Source organism: Triticum dicoccoides, chromosome 7A, assembly GCF_002162155.2.
Source record: "Triticum dicoccoides isolate Atlit2015 ecotype Zavitan chromosome 7A, WEW_v2.0, whole genome shotgun sequence".
NCBI lineage: Eukaryota > Viridiplantae > Streptophyta > Magnoliopsida > Poales > Poaceae > Triticum > Triticum dicoccoides.
In genome coordinates this window covers 116,293,293-116,315,913 of record NC_041392.1, presented here as the reverse complement: position 1 = coordinate 116,315,913, position 22,621 = coordinate 116,293,293, and positions in this window count along the sequence as shown.

Genomic DNA, 22,621 nt, shown 5'->3' with positions numbered 1-22,621 from the left:
CGATTCGTGCCAACCCAACAGACACTTTCGGAGATACCTGTAATGTACCTTTATAGTCACCCAGTTATGTTGTGACGTTTGGCACACCCAAGGCACTCCTACGGTATCCGGGAGTTGCACAATCTCATGGTCTAAGGAAATGATACTTGACACTCAGAAAAGCTATAGCAAACGAACTACACGATCTTTGGGCTAAGCTTAGGATTGGGTCTTGTCCATCACATCATTCTCCTAATGATGTGATCCCGTTATCAATGACATCCCCATGTCTATAGCCAGGAAACCATGACTATCTGTTGATCAACGAGCTAGTCAACTAGAGGCTCACTAGGGACACATTGTGGTCTATGTATTCACACATGTATTACGATTTCCGGATAATATAATTATAGCATGAATAATAGACAATTATCATGAACAAGGAAATATAATAATCATTTTATTATTGCCTCTAGGGCATATTTCCAACAGTCTCCCACTTGCACTAGAGTCAACCATCTAGTTACATTGTGATGAATCGAACACCCATGGAATTCTGGTGTTGATCATGTTTTGCTCTAGGGAGAGGTTTAGTCAACGGATCTGCTACATTCAGGTTTGTATGTACTTTATAAATCTCTATGTCTCCATTTTGAACACTTTCACGAATGGAGTTGAAGCGACGCTTGATATGCCTGGTCTTCCTGTGAAACCTGGGCTCCTTGGCAAGGGCAATAGCTCCAGTGTTGTCACAGAAGAGAGTCATCGGGCCCGACGCATTGGGTATGACTCCCAGGTCGGTAATGAACTCCTTCACCCAGACTGCTTCATGTGCTGCCTCCGAGGCTGCCATGTACTCCGCTTCACATGTAGATCCCGCCACAACGCTTTGCTTGCAACCGCACCAGCTTACTGCCCCACCATTCAAAATATACACGTATCCGGTTTGTGACTTAGAGTCATCCAGATCTGTGTCGAAGCTAGCATCGACGTAACCCTTTACGACGAGCTCTTCCTCACCTCCATAAACGAGAAACATGTCCTTAGTCCTTTTCAGGTACTTCAGGATATTCTTGACCGCTGTCCAGTGTTCCTTGCCGGGATTGCTTTGGTACCTTCCTACCAAACTTACGGCAAGGTTTACATCAGGTCTGGTACACAGCATGGCATACATAATAGACCCTATGGCTGAGGCATAGGGGATGACACTCATCTCTTCTATATCTTCTGCCGTGGTCGGACATTGAGCTGAGCTCAATTTCACACCTTGCAACACAGGCAAGAACCCTTCTTAGACTGATCCATATTGAACTTCTTCAATATCTTATCAAGGTATGTGCTTTGTGAAAGACCTATGAGGCGTCTTGATCTATCTCTATAGATCTTGATGCCTAATATATAAGCAGCTTCTCCAAGGTCCTTCATTGAAAAACTCTTATTCAAGTAGGCCTTAATGCTGTCCAAAAGTTCTATATCATTTCCCATCAAAAGTATGTCATCTACATATAATATGAGAAATGCTACAGAGCTCCCACTCACTTTCTTGTAAACGCAGGCTTCTCCATAAGTCTGCATAAACCCAAACACTTTGATCATCTCATCAAAGCGAATGTTGCAACTCCAAGATGCTTGAACCAGCCCATAAATCGAGCGCTGGAGCTTGCACACCTTGTCAGCATTCTTAGGATCGACAAAACCTTCCGGCTGCATCATATACAATTCTTCCTTAAGGAAACCATTAAGGAATGCCATTTTGACGTCCATTTTCCATATCTCATAATCATAGAATGCGACAATTGCTAACATGATTCGGACAGACTTCAGCTTCGCTACGGGTGAGAAAGTCTCATCGTAGTCAACCCCTTGAACTTATCGATAACCCTTAGTGACAAGCCGAGCTTTATAGATGGTCACATTACCATCCGCGTCTGTCTTCTTCTTAAAGATCCATTTATTTTCTATGGCTCGCCGATCAACGGGCAAGTCAGTCAAAGTCCATACTTCGTTTTCATACATGGATCCCATCTCGGATTTCATGGCTTCCAGCCATTTGTTGGAATCTGGGCCTGCCATCGCTTCTTCATAGTTCAAAGGTTCACCATTGTCTAACAACATGATTTCCAAGACAGGGTTGTTGTACCACTCTGGTGCGGAACGTGTCCTTGTGGACCTACGAAGTTCAGTAGCAACTTGATCTGAAGTTTCATGATCATCATCATTAACTTCCTCTCTAGTCGGTGCAGGCATGTCAGGAACATTTTCCTGTGTTGCGCCACTTTCCGGTTCAAGAGGTAATACTTCATCGAGTTCTACTTTCCTCCCACTTACTTCCTTCGAGAGAAACTCTTTCTCTAGAAAGGATCCATTCTTGGCAACAAAGATCTTGCCTTCGGATCTGAGGTAGAAGGTATACCCAATAGTTTCTTTAGGGTATCCTATGAAGACGCATTTTTTCGACTTGGGTTCGAGCTTTTCAAGTTGAAGTTTCTTGACATAAGCATCGCATCCCCAAACTTTTAGAAACGACAGCTTAGGTTTCTTCCCAAACCATAATTCATACGGTGTCGTCTCAACGGATTTCGACGGAGCCCTATTTAAAGTGAATGCGGTAGTCTCTAAAGCATAGCCCCAAAATGATAGCGGTAAATCGGTAAGAGACATCATAGATCGTACCATATCTAATAGAGTGCAATTACGACGTTCGGACACACCATTATGCTTAGGTGTTCCAGGCGGCGTGAGTTGTGAAACTATTCCACATTTTCTTAAGTGTGTGCCAAATTCGTGACTCAAGTATTCTCCCCCACGATCTGATCGCAAGAACTTGATTTTCCTGTCACGTTGATTCTCAACCTCACTCTGAAATTCCTTGAACTTTTCAAAGGTCTCAGACTTGTGTTTCATTAAATAGACATACCCATATCTACTCAAGTCATCAGTGAGGGTGAGAACATAACGATAGCCACCGCGAGCCTCAACACTCATTGGACCGCACACATCAGTATGTATGATTTCCAATAAGTTGGTTGCTCGCTCCATTGTTCCTGAGAATGGAGTGTTGGTCATTTTACCCATGAGGCATGGTTCGCACGTGTCAAATGATTCGTAATCAAGAGACTCTAAAAGTCCATCTGCATGGAGCTTCTTCATGCGTTTGACACCTATGTGACCAAGGCGGCAGTGCCACAAGTATGTGGGACTATCATTATCAACCTTACATCTTTTTTATTCACACTATGAATATGTGTAGCATTACGCTCGAGATTCATTAAGAATAAACCATTCACCATCGGAGCATGACCATAAAACATATCTCTCATATACATAGAACAACCATTATTCTCGGATTTAAATGAGTAGCCATCTCAAATTAAACGAGATCTTGATACAATGTTCATGCTCAAAGCTGGCACTAAATAACAATTATTGAGGTTTAAAACTAATCCCGTAGGTAAATGTAGAGGTAGTGTGCCGACGACGATCACATCGACCTTGGAACCATTCCCGACGCACATCGTCACCTCGTCCTTCGCCAGTCTCCGCTTATTCCGCAGCTCCTGCTTTGAGTTACAAATGTGAGCAACTGCACCGGTATCAAATACCCAGGAGCTACTACAAGTACTGGTAAGGTACACATCAATTACATGTATATCACATATACCTTTCATGGTGCCGACCTTCTTGTCCACTAAGTATTTGGGGCAGTTCCGCTTCCAGTGACCACTTCCCTTACAATAAAAGCACTCAGTCTCGGGCTTGGGTCCATTCTTTGGCTTCTTCCCGGCAGCTTGCTTACTGGGCGCGGCAACTCCCTTGCCGTCCTTCTTGAAGTTCTTCTTACCCTTGCCTTTCTTGAACTTAGTGGTTTTATTCACCATCAACACTTGATGTTCCTCTTTGACTTCTACCTCTGCTGATTTCAGCATTGCAAATACTTCAGGAATGGTCTTTTCCATCCCCTGCATATTGAAGTTCATCACAAAGCTCTTGTAGCTCGGTGGAAGCGATTGAAGGATTCTGTCAATGACTGCGTCATCCGGGAGATTAACTCCTAGCTGAGTCAAGCGGTTATGCAACCCAAACATTTTGAGTATGTGCTCGCTGACAGAACTATTTTCCTCCATCTTACAGCTGAAGAACTTGTCGGAGACTTCATATCTCTCGACCCGGGCATGAGCTTGAAAAACCATTTTCAGCTCTTCGAACATCTCATATGCTCCATGTCTCTCAAAACGCTTTTGGAGGCCCGGTTCTAAGCTGTAAAGCATGCCGCACTGAACGAGGGAGTAATCATCAGCACGTGTCTGCCAAGCGTTCATAACGTCTTGTTCTGCAGGGAAAGCAGGTGCTTCACCTAGCGGTGCTCGTAGGAGATAATCTTTCTTGGCAGCTATGAGGATGATCCTCAGGTTCCGGACCCAGTCCGTATAGTTGCTGCCATCGTCTTTCAGCTTGGTTTTCTCTAGGAACGCGTTGAAGTTGAGGACAACATTGGCCATTTGATCTACAAGACATATTGTAAAGATTTTAGACTAAGTTCATGATAATTAAGTTCATCTAATCAAATTGTTCAATGAACTCCCACTCAGATAGACATCCCTCCAGTCATCTAAGTATAACATGATCCGAGTTAACTAGGCCGTGTCCGATCATCACGTGAGACAGACTAGTCAACATCGGTGAACATCTTCATGTTGATCATATCTTCTATACGACTCATGCTCGACCTTTCGGTCTTCTATGTACCGAGGCCATGTCTGTACATGCTAGGCTCATCAAGTCAACCTAAGTGTTTGCATGTGTAAATCTGTCTTACACCCGTTGTATGTGAACGTTGGAATCTATCACACCCGATCATCACGTGGTGCTTCGAAACAACGAACTGTCGCAACGGCGCACAGTTAGGGGGAACACTTTCTTGAAATTATTATGAGGGATCATCTTATTTACTACCGTCATTCTAAGTAAACAAGATGAAAAAACATGATAAACATCACATGCAATCAAATAATAGTGACATGATATGGCCAATATCATATAGCTCCTTTGATCTCCATCTTGGGGCTCCATGATCATCTTGTCACCGGCATGACACCATGATCTCCATCATCATGATCTCCATCATCGTGTCTCCATGAGGTTGCTCGCCAACTATTACTTCTACTACTATGGCTAACACGTTTAGCAATAAAGTAAAGTAATTTACATGGCGTTTCTCAATGACACGCAGGTCATACAAAAAATAAAGACAACTCCTATGGCTCCTGCCGGTTGTCATACTCATCGACATGCAAGTCGTGATTCCTATTACAAGAACATGATCTCATACATCACATATATATCATTCATCATTCATCACAACTTTGGCCATATCACATCACATGACACTTGCTGCAAAAAACAAGTTAGACGTCCTCTAATTGTTGTTGCAAGTTTTACGTGGCTGCAATAGGGTTCTAGCAAGAACGTTTTCTTACCTATGCCAAAACCACAACGTGAATTGCCAATTTCTATTTACCCTTCATAAGGACCCTGTTCATCGAATCCGATCCGACTAAAGTGGGAGAGATAGACACCCGCCAGCCACCTTATGCAACTAGTGCATGTCAGTCGGTGGAACCGGTCTCACGTAAGCGTACGTGTAAGGTTGGTCCTGGCCGCTTCATCCCACGACGCCGCCGAATCAAGATAAGACTAGTAACGGCAAGCAAATTGACAATATTGACGCCCACAACTACTTTGTGTTCTACTTGTGCATAGTAACTATGCATATACCTAGCTCATGATGCCACTGTTGGTGAACGTTGCAGAAAACAAAAAAAATTCCTACGTTTCACCAAGATCAATCTATGGAGTCAACTAGCAACGAGAGGAGAGTGCATCTACATACCCTTGTAGATCGCGAGCAGAAGCTTTCAAGAGAACGGGGATGATGGAGTCGTACTCGCCGTGATCCAAATCACCGATGACCAAGTGCCGAACGGACGACACCTCCGCGTTCAACACACGTATGGAGCGGATGACGTCTCCTCCTTATTGATCCAGCAAGGGGGAAGGAGAGGTTGATGAAGATCCAGCAGCACGATGACGTGGTGGTGGATGCAGCAGTGATCGCAGCAGGGCTTCACCCAGCTTCTGCGAGAGGGAGAGGTGTAGCAGGGGAGAGGGAGGCGCCAAGACTTGAGGTGTAGCTGCCCTCCCTCCCCCCTTTATATAGGCCCCCTAGGGGGGTGCGCCGGCCCTAGGAGATGGGATCTCCTAGGGGGGCGGCGGCCAAGGGGGTGGAGTACCCCCCAAGGCAAGTGGAGGCGCCCCCTCCCCTAGGGTTCCCAACCCTAGGCGCATGGGGGGGCCCAAGGGGGGCGCACCAGCCCACCAGGGGCTGGTTCCCCTCCCCACTTCAGCCCATGGGGCCCTTCGGGATGGGTGGCCCCACCCGATGGACCCTCGGGACCCTTCCGGTGGTCCCGGTACAATACCGGTGACCCCCAAAACTCTCCCGATGGCCGAAACTGCACTTCCTATATATAATTCTTCACCTCCGGACCATTCCGGAACTCCTCGTGACGTCCGGGATCTCATCCGGGACTCCGAACAACTTTTGGGTTACTGCATACTCATATCTCTACAACCCTAGCGTCACCGAACGTTAAGTGTGTAGACCCTACGGGTTCGGGAGACATGCAGACATGACCGAGAAGCCTCTCCGGTCAATAACCAACAGCGGGATCTGGATACCCATGTTGGCTCCCACATGTTCCACGATGATCTCATCGGATGAACCACGATGTCGAGGATTCAATCAATCCGTATACAATTCCCTTTGTCAATCGGTACGTTACTTGCCCGAGACTCAATCGTCGGTATCCCAATACCTCGTTCAGTCTTGTTACCGGTAAGTCACTTTACTCGTACCGTAATGCATGATCCCGTGATCAACCACTTGATCACTTTGAGCTCATTGTGATGATGCATTACCGAGTGGGCCCAGAGATACCTCTCCGTCATACGGAGTGACAAATCCCAGTCTCGATTCGTGCCAACCCAACAGACACTTTCGGAGATACCTGTAATGTACCTTTATAGTCACCCAGTTACGTTGTGACGTTTGGCACACCCAAGGCACTCCTACGGTATCCGGGAGTTGCACAATCTCATGGTCTAAGGAAATGATACTTGACACTCAGAAAAGCTACAGCAAACGAACTACACGATCTTTGGGCTAAGCTTAGGATTGGGTCTTGTCCATCACATCATTCTCCTAATGATGTGATCCCGTTATCAATGACATCCCCATGTCTATAGCCAGGAAACCATGACTATCTGTTGATCAACGAGCTAGTCAACTAGAGGCTCACTAGGGACACATTGTGTTCTATGTATTCACACATGTATTACGATTTCCGGATAATATAATTATAGCATGAATAATAGACAATTATCATGAACAAGGAAATATAATAATCATTTTATTATTGCCTCTAGGGCATATTTCCAACAGTAGGTAGCCAACTGTGGTCAGCCGGTTCAGTTGGGCTTGGTCCATAGTGGAGGGCTTCCACTTGCCCTTGGTCAAGGAGGGAGCCTTGGGCTCCGCCATCATCGTCTTCTTGGCAACCGATACCTGAATAAAATATGCCCTAGAGGCAATAATAAAGTTGTTATTTATATTTCCTTACATAATGATAAATGTTTATTATTCATGCTAGAATTGTATTAACCGGAAACTTAGTACATGTGTGAATACATAGAAAAACAGAGTGCCCCTAGTATGCCTCTACTTGACTTAGCTCGTTAATCAAAGATGGTTAAGTTTCCTAACCATAGACGTGTGTTTGAAGGAAATATGCCCTGGAGGCAATAATAAAGTTGTTATTATTATATTTCCTTATATCATGATAAATGTTTATTATTCATGCTAGAATTGTATTAACCAGAAACTTAGTACATGTGTGGATACATAGACAAACAAAGTGTCCCTATTATGCCTCTACTAGACTAGCTCATTAATCAAAGATGGTTAAGTTTCCTAACCATAGACATGTGTTGTCATTTGATGAACGGGATCATATCATTAGAGAATGATGTGATGGACAAGACCCATCCATTAGCTTAGCATTAATGATCGTTTAGTTTTATTGCTATTGCTTTCTTCATGACTTACACATGTTCCTCCGACTATGAGATTATGCAACTCCCGAATACCGGAGGAACACCTTGTGTGCTATCAAACGTCACAATGTAACTGGGTGATTATAAAGATGCTCTACAGGTGTCTCCGATGGTGTTTGTTGAGTTGGCATAGATCGAGATTAGGATTTGTCACTCTGTGTATCGGAGAGGTATCTCCGGGCCCTCTCGGTAATGCACATCACTATAAGCCATGCAAGCAATGTGACTAATGAGTTAGTCACGGGATGATGCATTATGGAACGAGTAAAGAGACTTTCCGGTAACGAGATTGAACTAGGTATGATGATACCGACGATCGAATCTCGGGCAAGTAACATACCGATGACAAAGGGAACAACGTATGTTGTTATGCGGTTTGACTGATAAAGATCTTCGTAGAATATGTAGGAGCCAACATGAGCATCTAGGTTCCACTATTGGTTATTGACCGGAGATGTGTCTCGGTCATGTCTACATAGTTCTCGAACCCGTAGGGTCCGCACGCTTAACGTTCGATGACAATTTGTATTATGAGTAATACGATTTGATGACCAAAGTTTGTTCGGAGTCCCGGATAAGATCACAGACATGACGAGGAGTCTCGAAATGGTCGAGAGGTGAAGATTCATATATTGGAAGGTTATATTCAGACACCAGAATTATTTCGGGAAGTATCAGATAAGTTTCAGAGTACCGGGGGCTACCAGAACCCCCCCGGAAGTTAATGGGCCACACATGGGCCTTAGTGGAGGAGAGAGGGCCGGCCAGGGAGGTGGCGCGCGCCCCCTTGCCAATCCGATTTGGACAAGGGGTGGGGGCAGCGCCCCCCTTTCCCTCTCCTACTCCTCCTCTCTTTCCCTTTTTGCTATTCTAAAAAAGGAAAAAGGAGAGGGGAATCCTACTTGGACTAGGCTCCCCACACCTGGCGCACCCCCCTTGGGCTGGCCACCTCTCCTCCCCCCTTTATATACGTGGGAGGGGGCACCCCAAAGGCACACCAAGCCTTCTCTTAGCCGTGTGCAGTGCCCCCTCCACAATTACACACCTCGTTCATATCGTCGTGGTGCTTAGGAGAAGCCCTGCGCCGGTAAATTCATCATCACTGTTGCCACACGGTTGTGCTGACGGAACTCTTCCTCGTCCTCAACTAGATCAAGAGATCGAGGGACGTCATCGAGCTGAACGTGTGCTGAACACGGAGGTGCCGTACGTTCAGTGCTTGGATCGGTTGGATCGCGAAGACGTTGGACTACATCAACCGCGTTACTAAACGCTTCCACTTTCGGTCTACGAGGGTACGTGGACACACTCTCCTTGCTCGTTTCTATGCATCTCCTAGATAGATCTTGCGTGATCGTAGGTAAATTTTTTGAAATATTGTGTTCCCCAACAGTGGTATCCGAGCCAGGTCTATGCGTAGATGTTATATGCACGAGTTGAACAGAGTTGTGGGCGATAATAGTCATACTGCTTACCAGCAACGTCTTACTTTGATTCGACGGTATTATTGGATGAAGCAGCCCGGACCGACATTACATGAATGCGTTCATGAGACTGGTTCTACTGACATGCTTCGCACACAGGTGGCTAGCGGGTGTCTGTTTCTCCAACTTTAGTTGAATCGACTTTGACTATGCCCGGTCCTTGTTGGATGTTAAAACAACACATTTGACGAAAAATCGTCGTGGTTTTGATGCGTAGGTAAGAACGGTTCTTGCTAGAAGCCCGTAGCAGCCACGTAAAACTTGCAACAACAAAGTAGAGGACGTCTAACTTGTTTTTGCAGGGCTTGCTGTGATGTGATATGGTCAAGACGCTGATGATATATAAATTGTTGTATGAGATGATCATGTTTTGTAACAGTTATCGACAACTGGCAAGAGCCATATGGTTGTCGCTTTATTGTATGAAATGCAATCGCCATGTAATTGCTTTAATTTATCACTAAGTGGTAGCGATAGTCGTAGAAGCAATAGCTGGCGAGACGACAACGATGCTTCGATAGAGATCAAGGTGACGATGGTGATCATGATGGTACTTTGGAGATGGATATCAAAGGCACAAGATGTTGATGGCCATATCATATCACTTATTTTGATTGCATGTGATGTTTATCCTTTATGCATCTTATTTTGCTTAGTACGGTGGTAGCATTATAAGATGATCTCTCACTAAATTTCAAGGTATAAGTGTTCTCCCTGAGTATGCACCCTTGCGATAGTTCTTCGTGCTGAGACACCACGTGATGATCGGGTGTGATAAGCTCTACGTTCACATACAACGGGTGCAAGCCAGTTTTGCACACGCAGAATACTCGGGTTAAACTTGACGAGCCATGCATATGCAGATATGGCCTCGAAACACTGAGACTGAAAGGTTGAGCGTGAATCATATAGTAGATATGATCAACATAGTGATGTTCACCATTGAAAACTACTCCATCTCACGTGATGATCGGACATGGTTTAGTTGATATGGATCACGTGATCATTTAGATGACTAGAGGGATGTCTATAAGTGGGAGTTCTTAAGTAATATGATTAATTGAACTTTAATTTATCATGAACTTAGTACCTGATAGTATTTTGCATGTCTATGTTGTTGTAGATCAATGGCTCGTGCTACCATTCCTTTGAATTTTAATGCGTTCCTAGAGAAAGCTAAGTTGAAAGATGATGGTAGCAACTACACGGACTGGGTCAGTAACTTGAGGATTATCCTCATTGCTGCACAGAAGAATTACGTCCTAGGAAGCACCGCTAGGTGTAAGACCCGCTGTTGGAGCAACTCCGAACGTTATGAACGTCTGGCGGAGCAAAGCTGATGACTACTCGATAGTTCAGCGTGCCATGCTTTACGGCTTAGAACCGGGACTTCAACGACGTTTTGAACATCATGGAGCATATGAGATGTTCCAGGAGTTGAAGTTAATATTTCAAGAAAATGCCCGGATTGAGAGATGTGAAGTCTCCAATAAGTTATACAGCTGCAAAATGGAGGAGAATAGTTCTGTTAGTGAACATATACTCATAATGTCTGGGTACCACAACCACTTGACTCAACTGAGAGTTAATCTTCCTGATGATAGTGTCATTGACAGAGTTCTTCAATCACTGCCACCAAGCTACAAAAGCTTCATGATGAACTATAATATGCAAGGGATGAATAAGACAATTCCCGAGCTCTTCGCGATGCTAAAGGCTGCGGAGGTAGAAATCAAGAAGGAGCATCAAGTGTTGATGGTTAACAAGACCACTAGTTTCAAGAAAAGGGGCAAAGCGAAGAAGGGGAACTTCAAGAAGAACGGCAAGCAAGTTGCTTCTCAAGTGAAGAAGCCCAAGTCTGGACCTAAGCCTGAGACTGAGTGCTTCTACTACAAAGGGACTGGCCATTGGAAGCAGAACTGCCCCAAGTATTTGGCGGATAAGAAGGATGGCAAAGTGAAAGGTATGTTTGATATACATGTTATTGATGTGTACCTTACTAATGCTCGTAGTAGCGCCTGGGTATTTGATACTGGTTCTGTTGCTCATATTTGCAACTCGAAACAGGGGCTACGGATTAAACAAAGATTGGCTAAGGACGAGGTGACGATGCGTGTGGGAAATGGTTCCAAAGTCGATGTGATCGCCGTCGGCATGCTACCTCTACATCTACCGTCAGGATTAGTTTTAGACCTAAATAATTGTTATTTGGTGCTAGCGTTAAGCATGAACATTATATCTGGATCTTGTTTGATGCAAGCCGGTTATTCAGTTAAATCGGAGAATAATGATTGTTCTATTTATATGAGTAATATCTTTTATGGTCATGCACCCTTGATGAGTGGTCTATTTTGTTGAATCTCGATAGTAGTGATACACACATTTCATAGTATTGAAGCCAAAAGATATAAGTTTAATAATGATAGTGAAACTTATTTATGGCACTACCGTTTAGGTCATATTGGTGTAAAGCACATGAAGAAACTACATGCCGATGGGCTTTTGGAATCACTTGATGCTTGCGAACCATGTCTCATGGGCAAGATGACTAAGACTCCGTTCTTCGGAACAATGGAGTGAGCAAAAGACTTGTTGGAAATAATACATACTGATGTATGCGGTCCAATGAGTGTTGAGGCTCGCAACGGGTATCATTATTTCCTGACCTTGATAGATGATTTGAGCAGATATGGGTATATCTACTTAATGAAACATAAGTATGAAACATTTGAAAAGTTCAAAGAATTTTAGAGTGAAGTGGAAAATCATCGTAACAAGAAAATAAAGTTTCTACGATCTGATCATGGAGGAGAATATTTGAGTTATGAGTTTGGTCTTCATTTGAAACAGTGCGGAATAGTTTCACAACTCATGCCACCTGGAACACCATAGCATAATGGTGTGTCCGAACATCTTAACCGCACTTTATTAGATATGGTGCAATCTATGATGTCTCTTACTGATTTACTGCTATCGTTTTAGGGTTATGCTTTAGAAACAGCTGCATTCACGTTAAATAGGGAACCATCTAAATCTGTTGAGATGACAACATATGAACTGTGGTTTGGCAAGAAACCCAAGTTGCCGCTTCTTAAAGTTTGGGGCTGTGATGCTTATGTGAAAAAGCTTCAACCTGATAAGCTCGGACCCAAATCAGAGAAATGTGTCTTCATAGGATACCCAAATGAAACTGTTTGGTACACCTTCTATCACAGATCCGAAGGCAAGATATTTGTTTCTAAGAATGGATCCTTTCTAGAGGAGGAGTTTCTCTCAAAAGAAGTGAGTGGGAGAAAGTAGAACTTGATGAGGTAATTGTACCTGCTCCCGAATTGGAAAGTTGTTCATCACAGAAGTCAGTTCCAGTGATTCCTACACCAATTAGCGAGGAAGCTAATGATAATGATCATGAAACTTCTGATCAAGTTGCTACCAAACATCGTAGGTCAACCAGAGTAAGATCTGCACCAGAGTGGTACGGTAACCCTGTTCTGGAGGTCATGTTACTTGACCATGACGAACCTACGAACTATGAGGAAGCGATGATGAGCCCAGATTCCGCGAAATGGCTTGAGGCCATGAAATCTGAGATGGGACCCATGTATGAGAACAACGTATGGATTTTGGTTGACTTTCCCGATGATCGGCAAGCCATAGAGAATAAATGCATCTTCAAGAAGAAGACTGACGCTGATGGTAATGTTACTGTCTACAAAGCTCGACTTGTTGCAAAAGGTTTTCGACAAGTTCAAGGAGTTGACTACGATGAGACCTTCTCACCCGTAGCGATGCTTAAGTCTGTCCGAATCCTGTTAACAATTGCCGCATTTTATGATTATGAAATTTGGCAAATGGATGTCAAAACTACATTCCTTAATGGATATCTTAAAGAAGAGTTGTATATGATGCAGCCAGAAGGTTTTGTCAATCCAAAAGGTGCTAACAAAGTGTGCAAGCTCCAGCGATCCATTTATGGACTGGTGCAAGCCTCTCGGAGTTGGAATGTACGCTTTGATAGTGTGATCAAAGCATATGGTTTTATACAGACTTTTGGAGAAGCCTGTATTTACAAGAAAGTGAGTGGGAGCTCTGTAGCATTTCTGATATTATATGTGGATGACATATTGTTGATCGGAAATGATACTGAATTTCTGAATAGCATAAAAGGATACTTGAATAAGAATTTTTCAATGAAAGACCTTGATGAAGCTGCTTATATATTGGGAATCAAGATCTATAGAGATAGATCAAGACACTTAATTGGACTTTCACGAAGCACATACTTTGATAAAGTTTTGACGAAGTTCAAAATGGACCAGTCAAAGAAAGGGTTCTTGCATGTGTTACAAGGTGTGAAGTTGAGTCAGACTCAATGCCCGACCACTGCAGAAGATAGAGAGAAAATGAAAGTCATTCCCTATGCCTTAGCCATAGGTTCTATCATGTATGCAATGATGTGTACCAGACCTGATGTGTGCCTTGCTATCCCGTCCAGATTTGACAGGGCTTCGGTATACGTAGATTTTTGGAGATTCCTCCATCGGAACTCGACGAAATTTTTCATGGTTGTTGTAGACCTAATTCTGCACAATTCCACCGAAGCAATCATAAAACGACACTCGAGGAGGCGGTGGCGGCGGATTCAAGTTCGCTGTCCAGAAAAACAGCACGGTCGCCTGAGGGCTATGTTGATGTTGAGCCCCCGAGTTCCATGGATGATTCCTCCATGGTCTTGATAGAGATCGGAGTTGATGTTGATGAAGGCCCTCGTCCAAACATGATGATTGGAGGTAGGGCATAGTCCTCGGTCAAGCCGAGGTGACTAGTCAAGGCGGCGACGAAGATGCCGACGTCGCAATTAATCTGCAGACGAGCCATCGAACCTTTGCCGATCACACAACGGAACTCTCAATGAAAGCACCAATGTCGGTGTCAAAAACGGCGGATCTCGGGTAAGGGGTCCCGAACTGTGCGTCTAAGGTCGATGGTAACAGGAGATAAGGGACACAATATTTTACCAAGTTTAGGCCCTCTCTATGGAGGTAATACCCTACGTCCTGCTTGATTGATCTTGATGAATATGAGTATTACAAGAGTTGATCTACCAAGAGATCGTAATGGGAAAGCCCTAGAGGTCTAGCTTGTATGGCTATGATAATGTATGTCATAATCATCTATCGACTAGCCTGGCCTTGGCTTATATAATGCACCAGAGGCTTAGGATAACAAGATTCCTAGCTGAATATGTTGGTGGAGAGGAGTCCTTGTCTTGATCACCAAGTCTTGTGGAATACTCCTTGTATGCGGTATGGGCTGCCCGAAGTGGCCCATGAGTGAACCGCCATGGGGTCCTCGGCCCGATCCATTTGGTCGGGAGACGATGTGGTGAGTACCCCCTAGTCCAGGACACCATCACCTAGCTTGTCTATAACATCAACAGCCCAAGTTATGTTTGATCAAGTGGGACCCAGCCCACCAAATGCAAGTTATGTCGGGAGACGATGTGGTGAGTACCCCCTAGTCTAGGTCAAAGCCTAAGCAAGGCGTTGGATCTACATCCAACGGCCCGCATTCTTCTTCAATCTCTCGTCTTCTTCCCCCAGCGCTGCCGGGACCGCCTGCTCCAGCCTCCGGCATCTAGCGGCGATGTTTTGCGCACCTCAGCGAAACACTACCCCGCTGATGGTCAGACCATCCCTCCACTCCGCACCTCCTGTTATTCTCTGCCGAGTGTAGGCCCACCCCGCACCCGAACCAGTCAAGTTTCCCACTCCTCTCCATCTGCGACTCCACTGCCGCATCTTCCCCATCTTCGGGTCGTTCCAGTCTGGGGCCTCGCCCTCGTCCACCGCCTCGCTGCGCTCGGCGCGGCGTGGTCAACAAACGAGAGTCATCGGAAGAGGACTGTACGTGGAGAGCCTGACGGCTGGGACCCACGAGGTCCATGGTCACACGCAAGGAAAGTTCCTCCTTATTAAGCTGTTTCCTCCCCCTAACAGCTGGGACCCACCGGCTGTATTTTCGCACGGAAGGAAGTGCCTCCTTGTTATGCGAAAAAAACCATTCCTCCCGATGACAGCTGGGACCCGGCAGATTTGGTGGCTGACTTGTGGGCCTACTAAGCAGATGTGTACGCAGGGCTTTGTCAACTTAATCAACAAATGATTCTAGCAGCTGGACCGTTGGATGTTAATCCAACAGCCGTGCTCCTTCTTCAACCTCTGTTCTTGCTCCTGTCTCCCGTGGGCGGCAGTGCTGCCGCGCACCCGAACCAGTCAAGTTTCCCACTCCTCTCCATCTGCGACTCCACTACCGCGTCTTCCCCATCTCCGGGTCATTCCAGTCTGGGGCGTCGCCATCGTCCACTAGCCTTGGTGCGCTCGGCACGGTGTGGTCAACTTGGTCAACAACCGAGAGTCATCGAAAGATGACTGTACGTGAGAGGCTGACAGTGGGGACGCACCACGCCCATGGATGCATGCATGCAACCGCATCCTTTTTACCCAGTAAAATAATGTTTTCTCCGCCTGAATGCTGGGACCCACCAGCTACATCTTCACACGCAAGGAAGTGCCTGATAGTCGGGACCCACCTGGTTGATGCGTACGTAGCATTGTCATTCTGGTCGCGAACGTGTACGTACATACTAGTCGATGTAGAGGTGCGCATGTTTCGTAGTAGAGGCGCACACGTAGCATGTACACGTATGTATAGCGGCCAGGGTGCAAGAAAGAAAATACGGCCATGTACGTACATTCGGGCAGGGTCTCGAATGCCTACTCACGCATATGTACGGTTAGGGCTCGTGTACATGGTTGGGTCGGAACGGAGAAGCTGCGTCGTCGTCGTGTTCATGGGGAGGCAACCGGCTGGGTCGGAACGGAATGCGTCGTAGTGTTCATCGGGAGCCAACCGGCTCTGACGGAACAACCGATGGAAACGAGGCCTGGTGTACCACATAACGAACGAAACGGCCTTGTGTTCGACCGGCCACGGTTGAAACAGGATCCTGTTCATCGGGAGGGATCTAGCATACCACAAAACAGAGGAAACGGACCCCCTACGGTGGAAACGTGGTCCTGTTGATCGGGAGGGGTGTGGCGTACCGCAAAACAGAGGAAACAGACTTGTGTTGGAGCGCTACGGTTGAAATGGGGGTCTTGCTCATCGGGAGGGGTGTGGCGTACCGCAAAACAGGAATCCACGGGATACTGTTCATCTCCACCGCCGACTGCCTCCACGGGCTACTGTTCATCCACCATCGACCTCCTCCAGCCTCCACCTGCGACTGTTCATCCACGGGCTCCTGTTCATCCAGCCTCCACTGCGCGCTCCTCTACCGGCTACTGTTCAACCAGCCCTCTCCACGGGGTCCTGTTCAACCACCCCTCCACGGGCTACTATTCATCCAGCCCTCCACCGGCTACTGTTCAACCAGCCCTCCACGGGGTCCTGTTCATCTAGCCCTCCACAGGGTCCTGTTCATCCAACCCTCCACGGGGTCCTGTTCATCCACCGGCTCGACCGATCTGGGTACTGTTCATCCAGCGGCAATGACCTCTACCACCACGGGGTCCTATTCATCCAACCCCCCAACGGGAACTGTTCATCCACCCCCCAACAACACTCACTGTTCATTCAAAGACAGCATCGATCGGCTTCATTTAGCAGCAGTAGCGAAAGAATCACTCGGGTTAAGTTAACAGCAAGGGATCGATCGATCGCTCAGGTTCAGTAACACGTAGCCCGCAATGCAATCGCTCGGGTTCAGTTAGAGCCCAACGTCTCGCTCGGGTTCAGTTAGAGCCCAATGATGACCCACAAGTATAGGGGATCTATCGTAGTCCTTTCGATAAGTAAGAGTGTCGAACCCAATGAGGAGCAGAAGGAAATGATAAGTGGTTTCCAGCAAGGTATATTCTACAAGTACTGAAATAAGTGGTAATAGATAGTTTTGTGATAGGATAATTTCTAATGAGCAACAAGTAACAAAAGTAAATGAGGTGCACCAAGGTGGCCCAATCCTTTTTGTAGCAAAGGACAAGCCTGGACAAACTCTTATATAGAGAAAACGCTCCCGAGGACACATGGGAATATCATCAAGCTAGTTTTCATCACGCTCATATGATTCGCGTTCGGTACTTTGATAAATTGGTATGTGGGTGGACCAGTGCTTGGGTGCTGCCCTTACTTGGACAAACATCCCACTTATGATTAACCTCTATTGCAAGCATCCGCAACTACAACAAAAGTATTAAGGTAAACCTATCCATAGCATGAAACATATGGATCCAAATCAGCCCCTTACGAAGCAACACATAAACTAGGGTTTAAGCTTCTATCACTCTAGCAACCCATCATCTACTTATTACTTCCCAATGCCTTCCTCTAGTCCCAAACAATGGTGAAGTGTCATGTAGTCGACGTTCACATAACACCACTAGAGGAGATACAACATACATCTCATCAAAATATCGAACGAATACCAAATTCACATGACTACTAATAGCAAGACTTCACCCATGTCCTCAGGAACAAACGTAACTACTCACAAAGCATAAACATGTTCATAATCAGGGGTATTAATATGCATATAGGATCTAAACATATGATCTTCCACCAATTAAACCAACTAGCATCAACTACAAGGAGTAATTAACACTACTAGCAACCTACTAGCACCAATCCCGGACTTGGAGACAAGAATTGGATACAAAAGATGAACTAGGGTTTTGAGAGGAGATGGTGCTGATGAAGATGTTGATGGAGATTGCCCTCTCCCGATGAGAGGAGCATTGGTGATGACGATGGCGATGATTTCCCCCTCCCGGAGGGAGGTTTCCCCGGCAGAACAGCTCTGCCGGAGCGCTAGATTGGTTCCGCCAAGGTTTCGCCTCGTGGTGGCGGAGTTTCGTCCGAGAAGATGGATCCCTATTTTTTCCCATCGAAAGACTTCATATAGCAGAAGATGGCCACCGGAGAGCCACCAGGGGGCCCACGAGGTAGCGGGGCATGCCCAGGGGGGTAGGGCGTGCCCCCCACCCTCGCGGGCAGGGTGTGGCCCCCCTGGTGAACTTCTTCCGCTAAGTATTTTTTATATATTCTGAAAATGTCTTCTGTGAAGTTTCAGGACTTTTGGAGCTGTGCAGAATAGGTCTCTAATATTTGCTCCTTTTCCAGCCTAGAATCCCAGCTGCCGGCATTCTCCCTCTTTATGTAAACCTTGTAAAATAAGAGAGAATAGGTGTAAGTATTGTGACATAATGTGTAATAACAACCCATAATGCAATAAATATCGATATAAAAGCATGATGCAAAATGGACGTATCAACTCCCCCAAGCTTAGACCTCGCTTGTCCTCAAGCGAAAGCCGAAATCGAAAAATATGACCACATGTTTAGAGATAGAGGTGTCGATAAAAATAAAATACGGACATGAGGGCATGATGATTATTCTTAGAACAGCAACTTATATAATTTTTATCATACGATCTCTTATGCTAGAGTAATAATTCAATCACAATTTCAAGTATGAATCGTAAACTTCGTTCAAAACTAACAAACTATAATCTCAGTCATTTGGAGCAATTGTAATTTATCATAACATAGGAAAGAGTCAATGTATAAGAGCTTTTCAGCAAGTCCACATACTCAACTATCATATAATCTTTCACAATTGCTAACACTCACGCAATACTTATGGGTATGGAGTTTTAATCGGACACAGAGAAAGATAGGGGCTTATAGTTTTGCCTCCCAACGTTTTACCTCAAGGGTAAAGTCAACAATAATAGTTCATGAAAACTCACATCCAATTAGCCATATATACCAGGATCTTTCCAACATACCGTGCTTGCCAAAGGATAAAATGTAAAAAGGAAGGGTGAAGATCACCATGACTCTTATGCAAGGTAGGAGATAAAAGTAAAAGATAGGCCCTTCGCAGAGGGAAGCAGAGGTTGTCATGCGCTTTTATGGTTGGATGCACAAAATCCTAATGCTAAAGAACATTGAGGGAGTCCTGGATTAGGGGGTCTCCGGACAACCGGACTATATCCTTTGACCGGACTGTTGGACTATGAAGATACAAGATTGAAGACTTTGTCCCGTGTCCGGATGGGACTCTACTTGGCATGGAAGGCAAGCTAGGCAATACGGATATGTATATCTCCTCCTTTGTAACCAACCTTGTGTAACCCTAGCCCCCTCCAGTGTCTATATAAACCGGAGGGTTTTAGTCCGTAGGACAACATTACAATCATACCATAGGCTAGCTTCTAGGGTTTAGCCTCTCCGATCTCGTGGTAGATCAACTCTTGTACTATTCATATTATCAAGAATAATCAAGCAGGACGTAGGGTTTTACCTCCATCAAGAGGGCCCGAACCTGGATAAAACATCGTGTCCCCTGCCTCCTGTTACCATCCGCCTTAGACGCACAGTTCGGGACCCCCTACCTGAGATCCGCCAGTTTTGACACCGACGTTGGTGCTTTCATTGAGAGTTCCTCTGTGTCATCACCATTAGGCTTGATGGCTCCTTCGATCATCGATAGCGATGCAGTCCAGGGTGAGACTTTTCTCTCCGGACAGATCTTTGTATTCGGCGGCTTCGCACTGCGGGCCAACTCGCTTGGCCATCTGGAGCAGATCGAGAGTTACGCCCCAGGTCAGGTTTGGAAGCTTAAACTACACGGCCGATATCCGCGGAGACTTGATCTTCGACGGATTCGAGCCCCTGCCGAGTACGCCGCACGGTCACGATGAGCATGATTTAGCTCTACCATCGGACAGTGTTCAGGAGACCGCACCGGCAACCACTCCGACCCTCAATTCGGAGCCAATTGAGCCAGCCATGGACGGGTGGATAGACCCCGCCATGGAGGCCGTATTCTCAGTGGTGATCGAGCCAAATATTGACCTTACCCTTCATGGGAGCCATGACGCCGAACTACCGGGTTCTTCCCCGGCCACGGACTCCGAACCGCCTACGCCCGTGCTTATCGAATCCGACTAGGCGCTGATCATGGAGTTCACCTTCGCGGATATCTTTTAGCACTCGCCCTTCGGCGACATACTGAACTCATTAAGGTCTCTCTCCCTATCAAGAGAGTCTGGGCCGAACTATGTTCGGCAGGATTGGGATGCGGATGACGAAGAAATTCGCTGCCCACCCACCACCCACTTAGTAGCCACTGTCGACGATTTGACCGACATGCTCGACTTCGACTCCGAAGACATCGACGGTATGGACGACGATGCAGGAGACAAACAGGAACCACTGCCCACAGGGCACTGGACGCCCACTTCATCATATGATGTATACACGGTGGACACACCCAAAGAAAACGACGACGAGGAATGGAAGGACGCAGCGAAGGGTTGTTCCCTCGAGAAGCAGTCAAAGCGGCGGCGTAAGCACCGCTCCAAATCCCGCCTCGGCAGAAATAGTGATCATATAGACCCAGCGATAGAGCAGGGTGAACCATTGCCCGACCAGGGCAACACGGAGAATCAAACCGAACAACCCGACCCCGTCGAAGATAACAATCTAGATGACATCACACCGGACAGGCACCCGGAGCAACAGAATGCCCATCAAAGGCTGGTTGCCACTGCGAGGGGTCTGAAAAAGCAGAAGCAAAGGCTCAGGGCTGCACAAGATACACTCAAAATCAGATGGAGTGAAGTACTCAACACTGCAGCGAAGTACGACGGTAATCGCCACACCAAGAGCTACCCGAAGCGAAAATATCTACCTGAATTCGATGAGGAGGCCTTAGATCCCCCGCAATTAAAAAACAAAACGGCCATCCGGTCGGATAGACGACCTCGTGACCAACATAGAGCGGCAAACGACGCCGCACATAAGCCAGTACGCGATCCACGCGAGGGCTCGCATCAAAAGGACGGTGCAACCAGATCCATATACGGGCCATGCGAGCGCGCTCCAGCATGCAATGCAACACAACAAACATCCAAACACCATGGTACACCAAAATACAAGGGTGTCACCCCCCCCTATGTTTCACCGATGAGGTGCTGGACCATGAATTTCCAGAGGGATTCAAACCCGTAAACATAGAGGCGTACGATGGAACAACAGACCCTGGGGTCTGGATTGAGGACTACATCCTCCATATCCATATGGCTCGAGGAGACGATCTCCACGCCATCAAGTACTTACCCCTCAAGCTCAAAGGGCCAGCTCGGCACTGGCTTAAAAGCCTCCCCGAAAACTCCATTGGAAGCTGGGAAGAGCTCGAAGACGCCTTTCGGGCAAATTTTCAAGGGACCTATGTCCGACCACCGGATGCAGATGGTTTAAGTCATATAACTCAACAGCCCGGAGAGTCAGCCCGAAAGCTTTGGAACATGTTCCTCACTAAAAAGAACCAAATAGTCGACTGTCCGGACGCTGAAGCCTTAGCAGCTTTCAAGCATAGCATTCGAGACAAATGGCTTGCCAGACACCTCGGCCAAGAAAAGCCGAGAACAATGGCAGCACTAACAAGCCTCATGACCCGCTTTTGCGCGGGCGAGGACAACTGGTTAGCCCGATGCAGCACCAGCGACCCAAGTACATCCGAAGTCAGGGACGGAAACGGGAAATCACGATGTAGCAAAAACAAGCACCAGAATAAAGAAGACAACCCGAAGAGCACGACGGTAAACGCCGGATTCAAAAGCTCTCATCCAGGTCAGCAAAAGCTGCCCTCCAAAGGCAACAGAGACGAACTTTCCAGCCTAAACAAGATTTTGGACCAAATATGTCAGATCCATAGCACCCCCGATAAACCTGCAAATCATACCCATAGAGAATGTTGGGTCTTCAAGCAGTCCGGCAAGATCAGCGCCGAACACAAGGGGTAGGATACACCAAGCAAAGACGAGGACGAGCCTCGCAAGCAAAGGACTGGGAACAAAAGAAATTCCCACCAGAAGTTAAAACAGTAAATGTGTTACACGTGACAAAGGGGAGAAACAA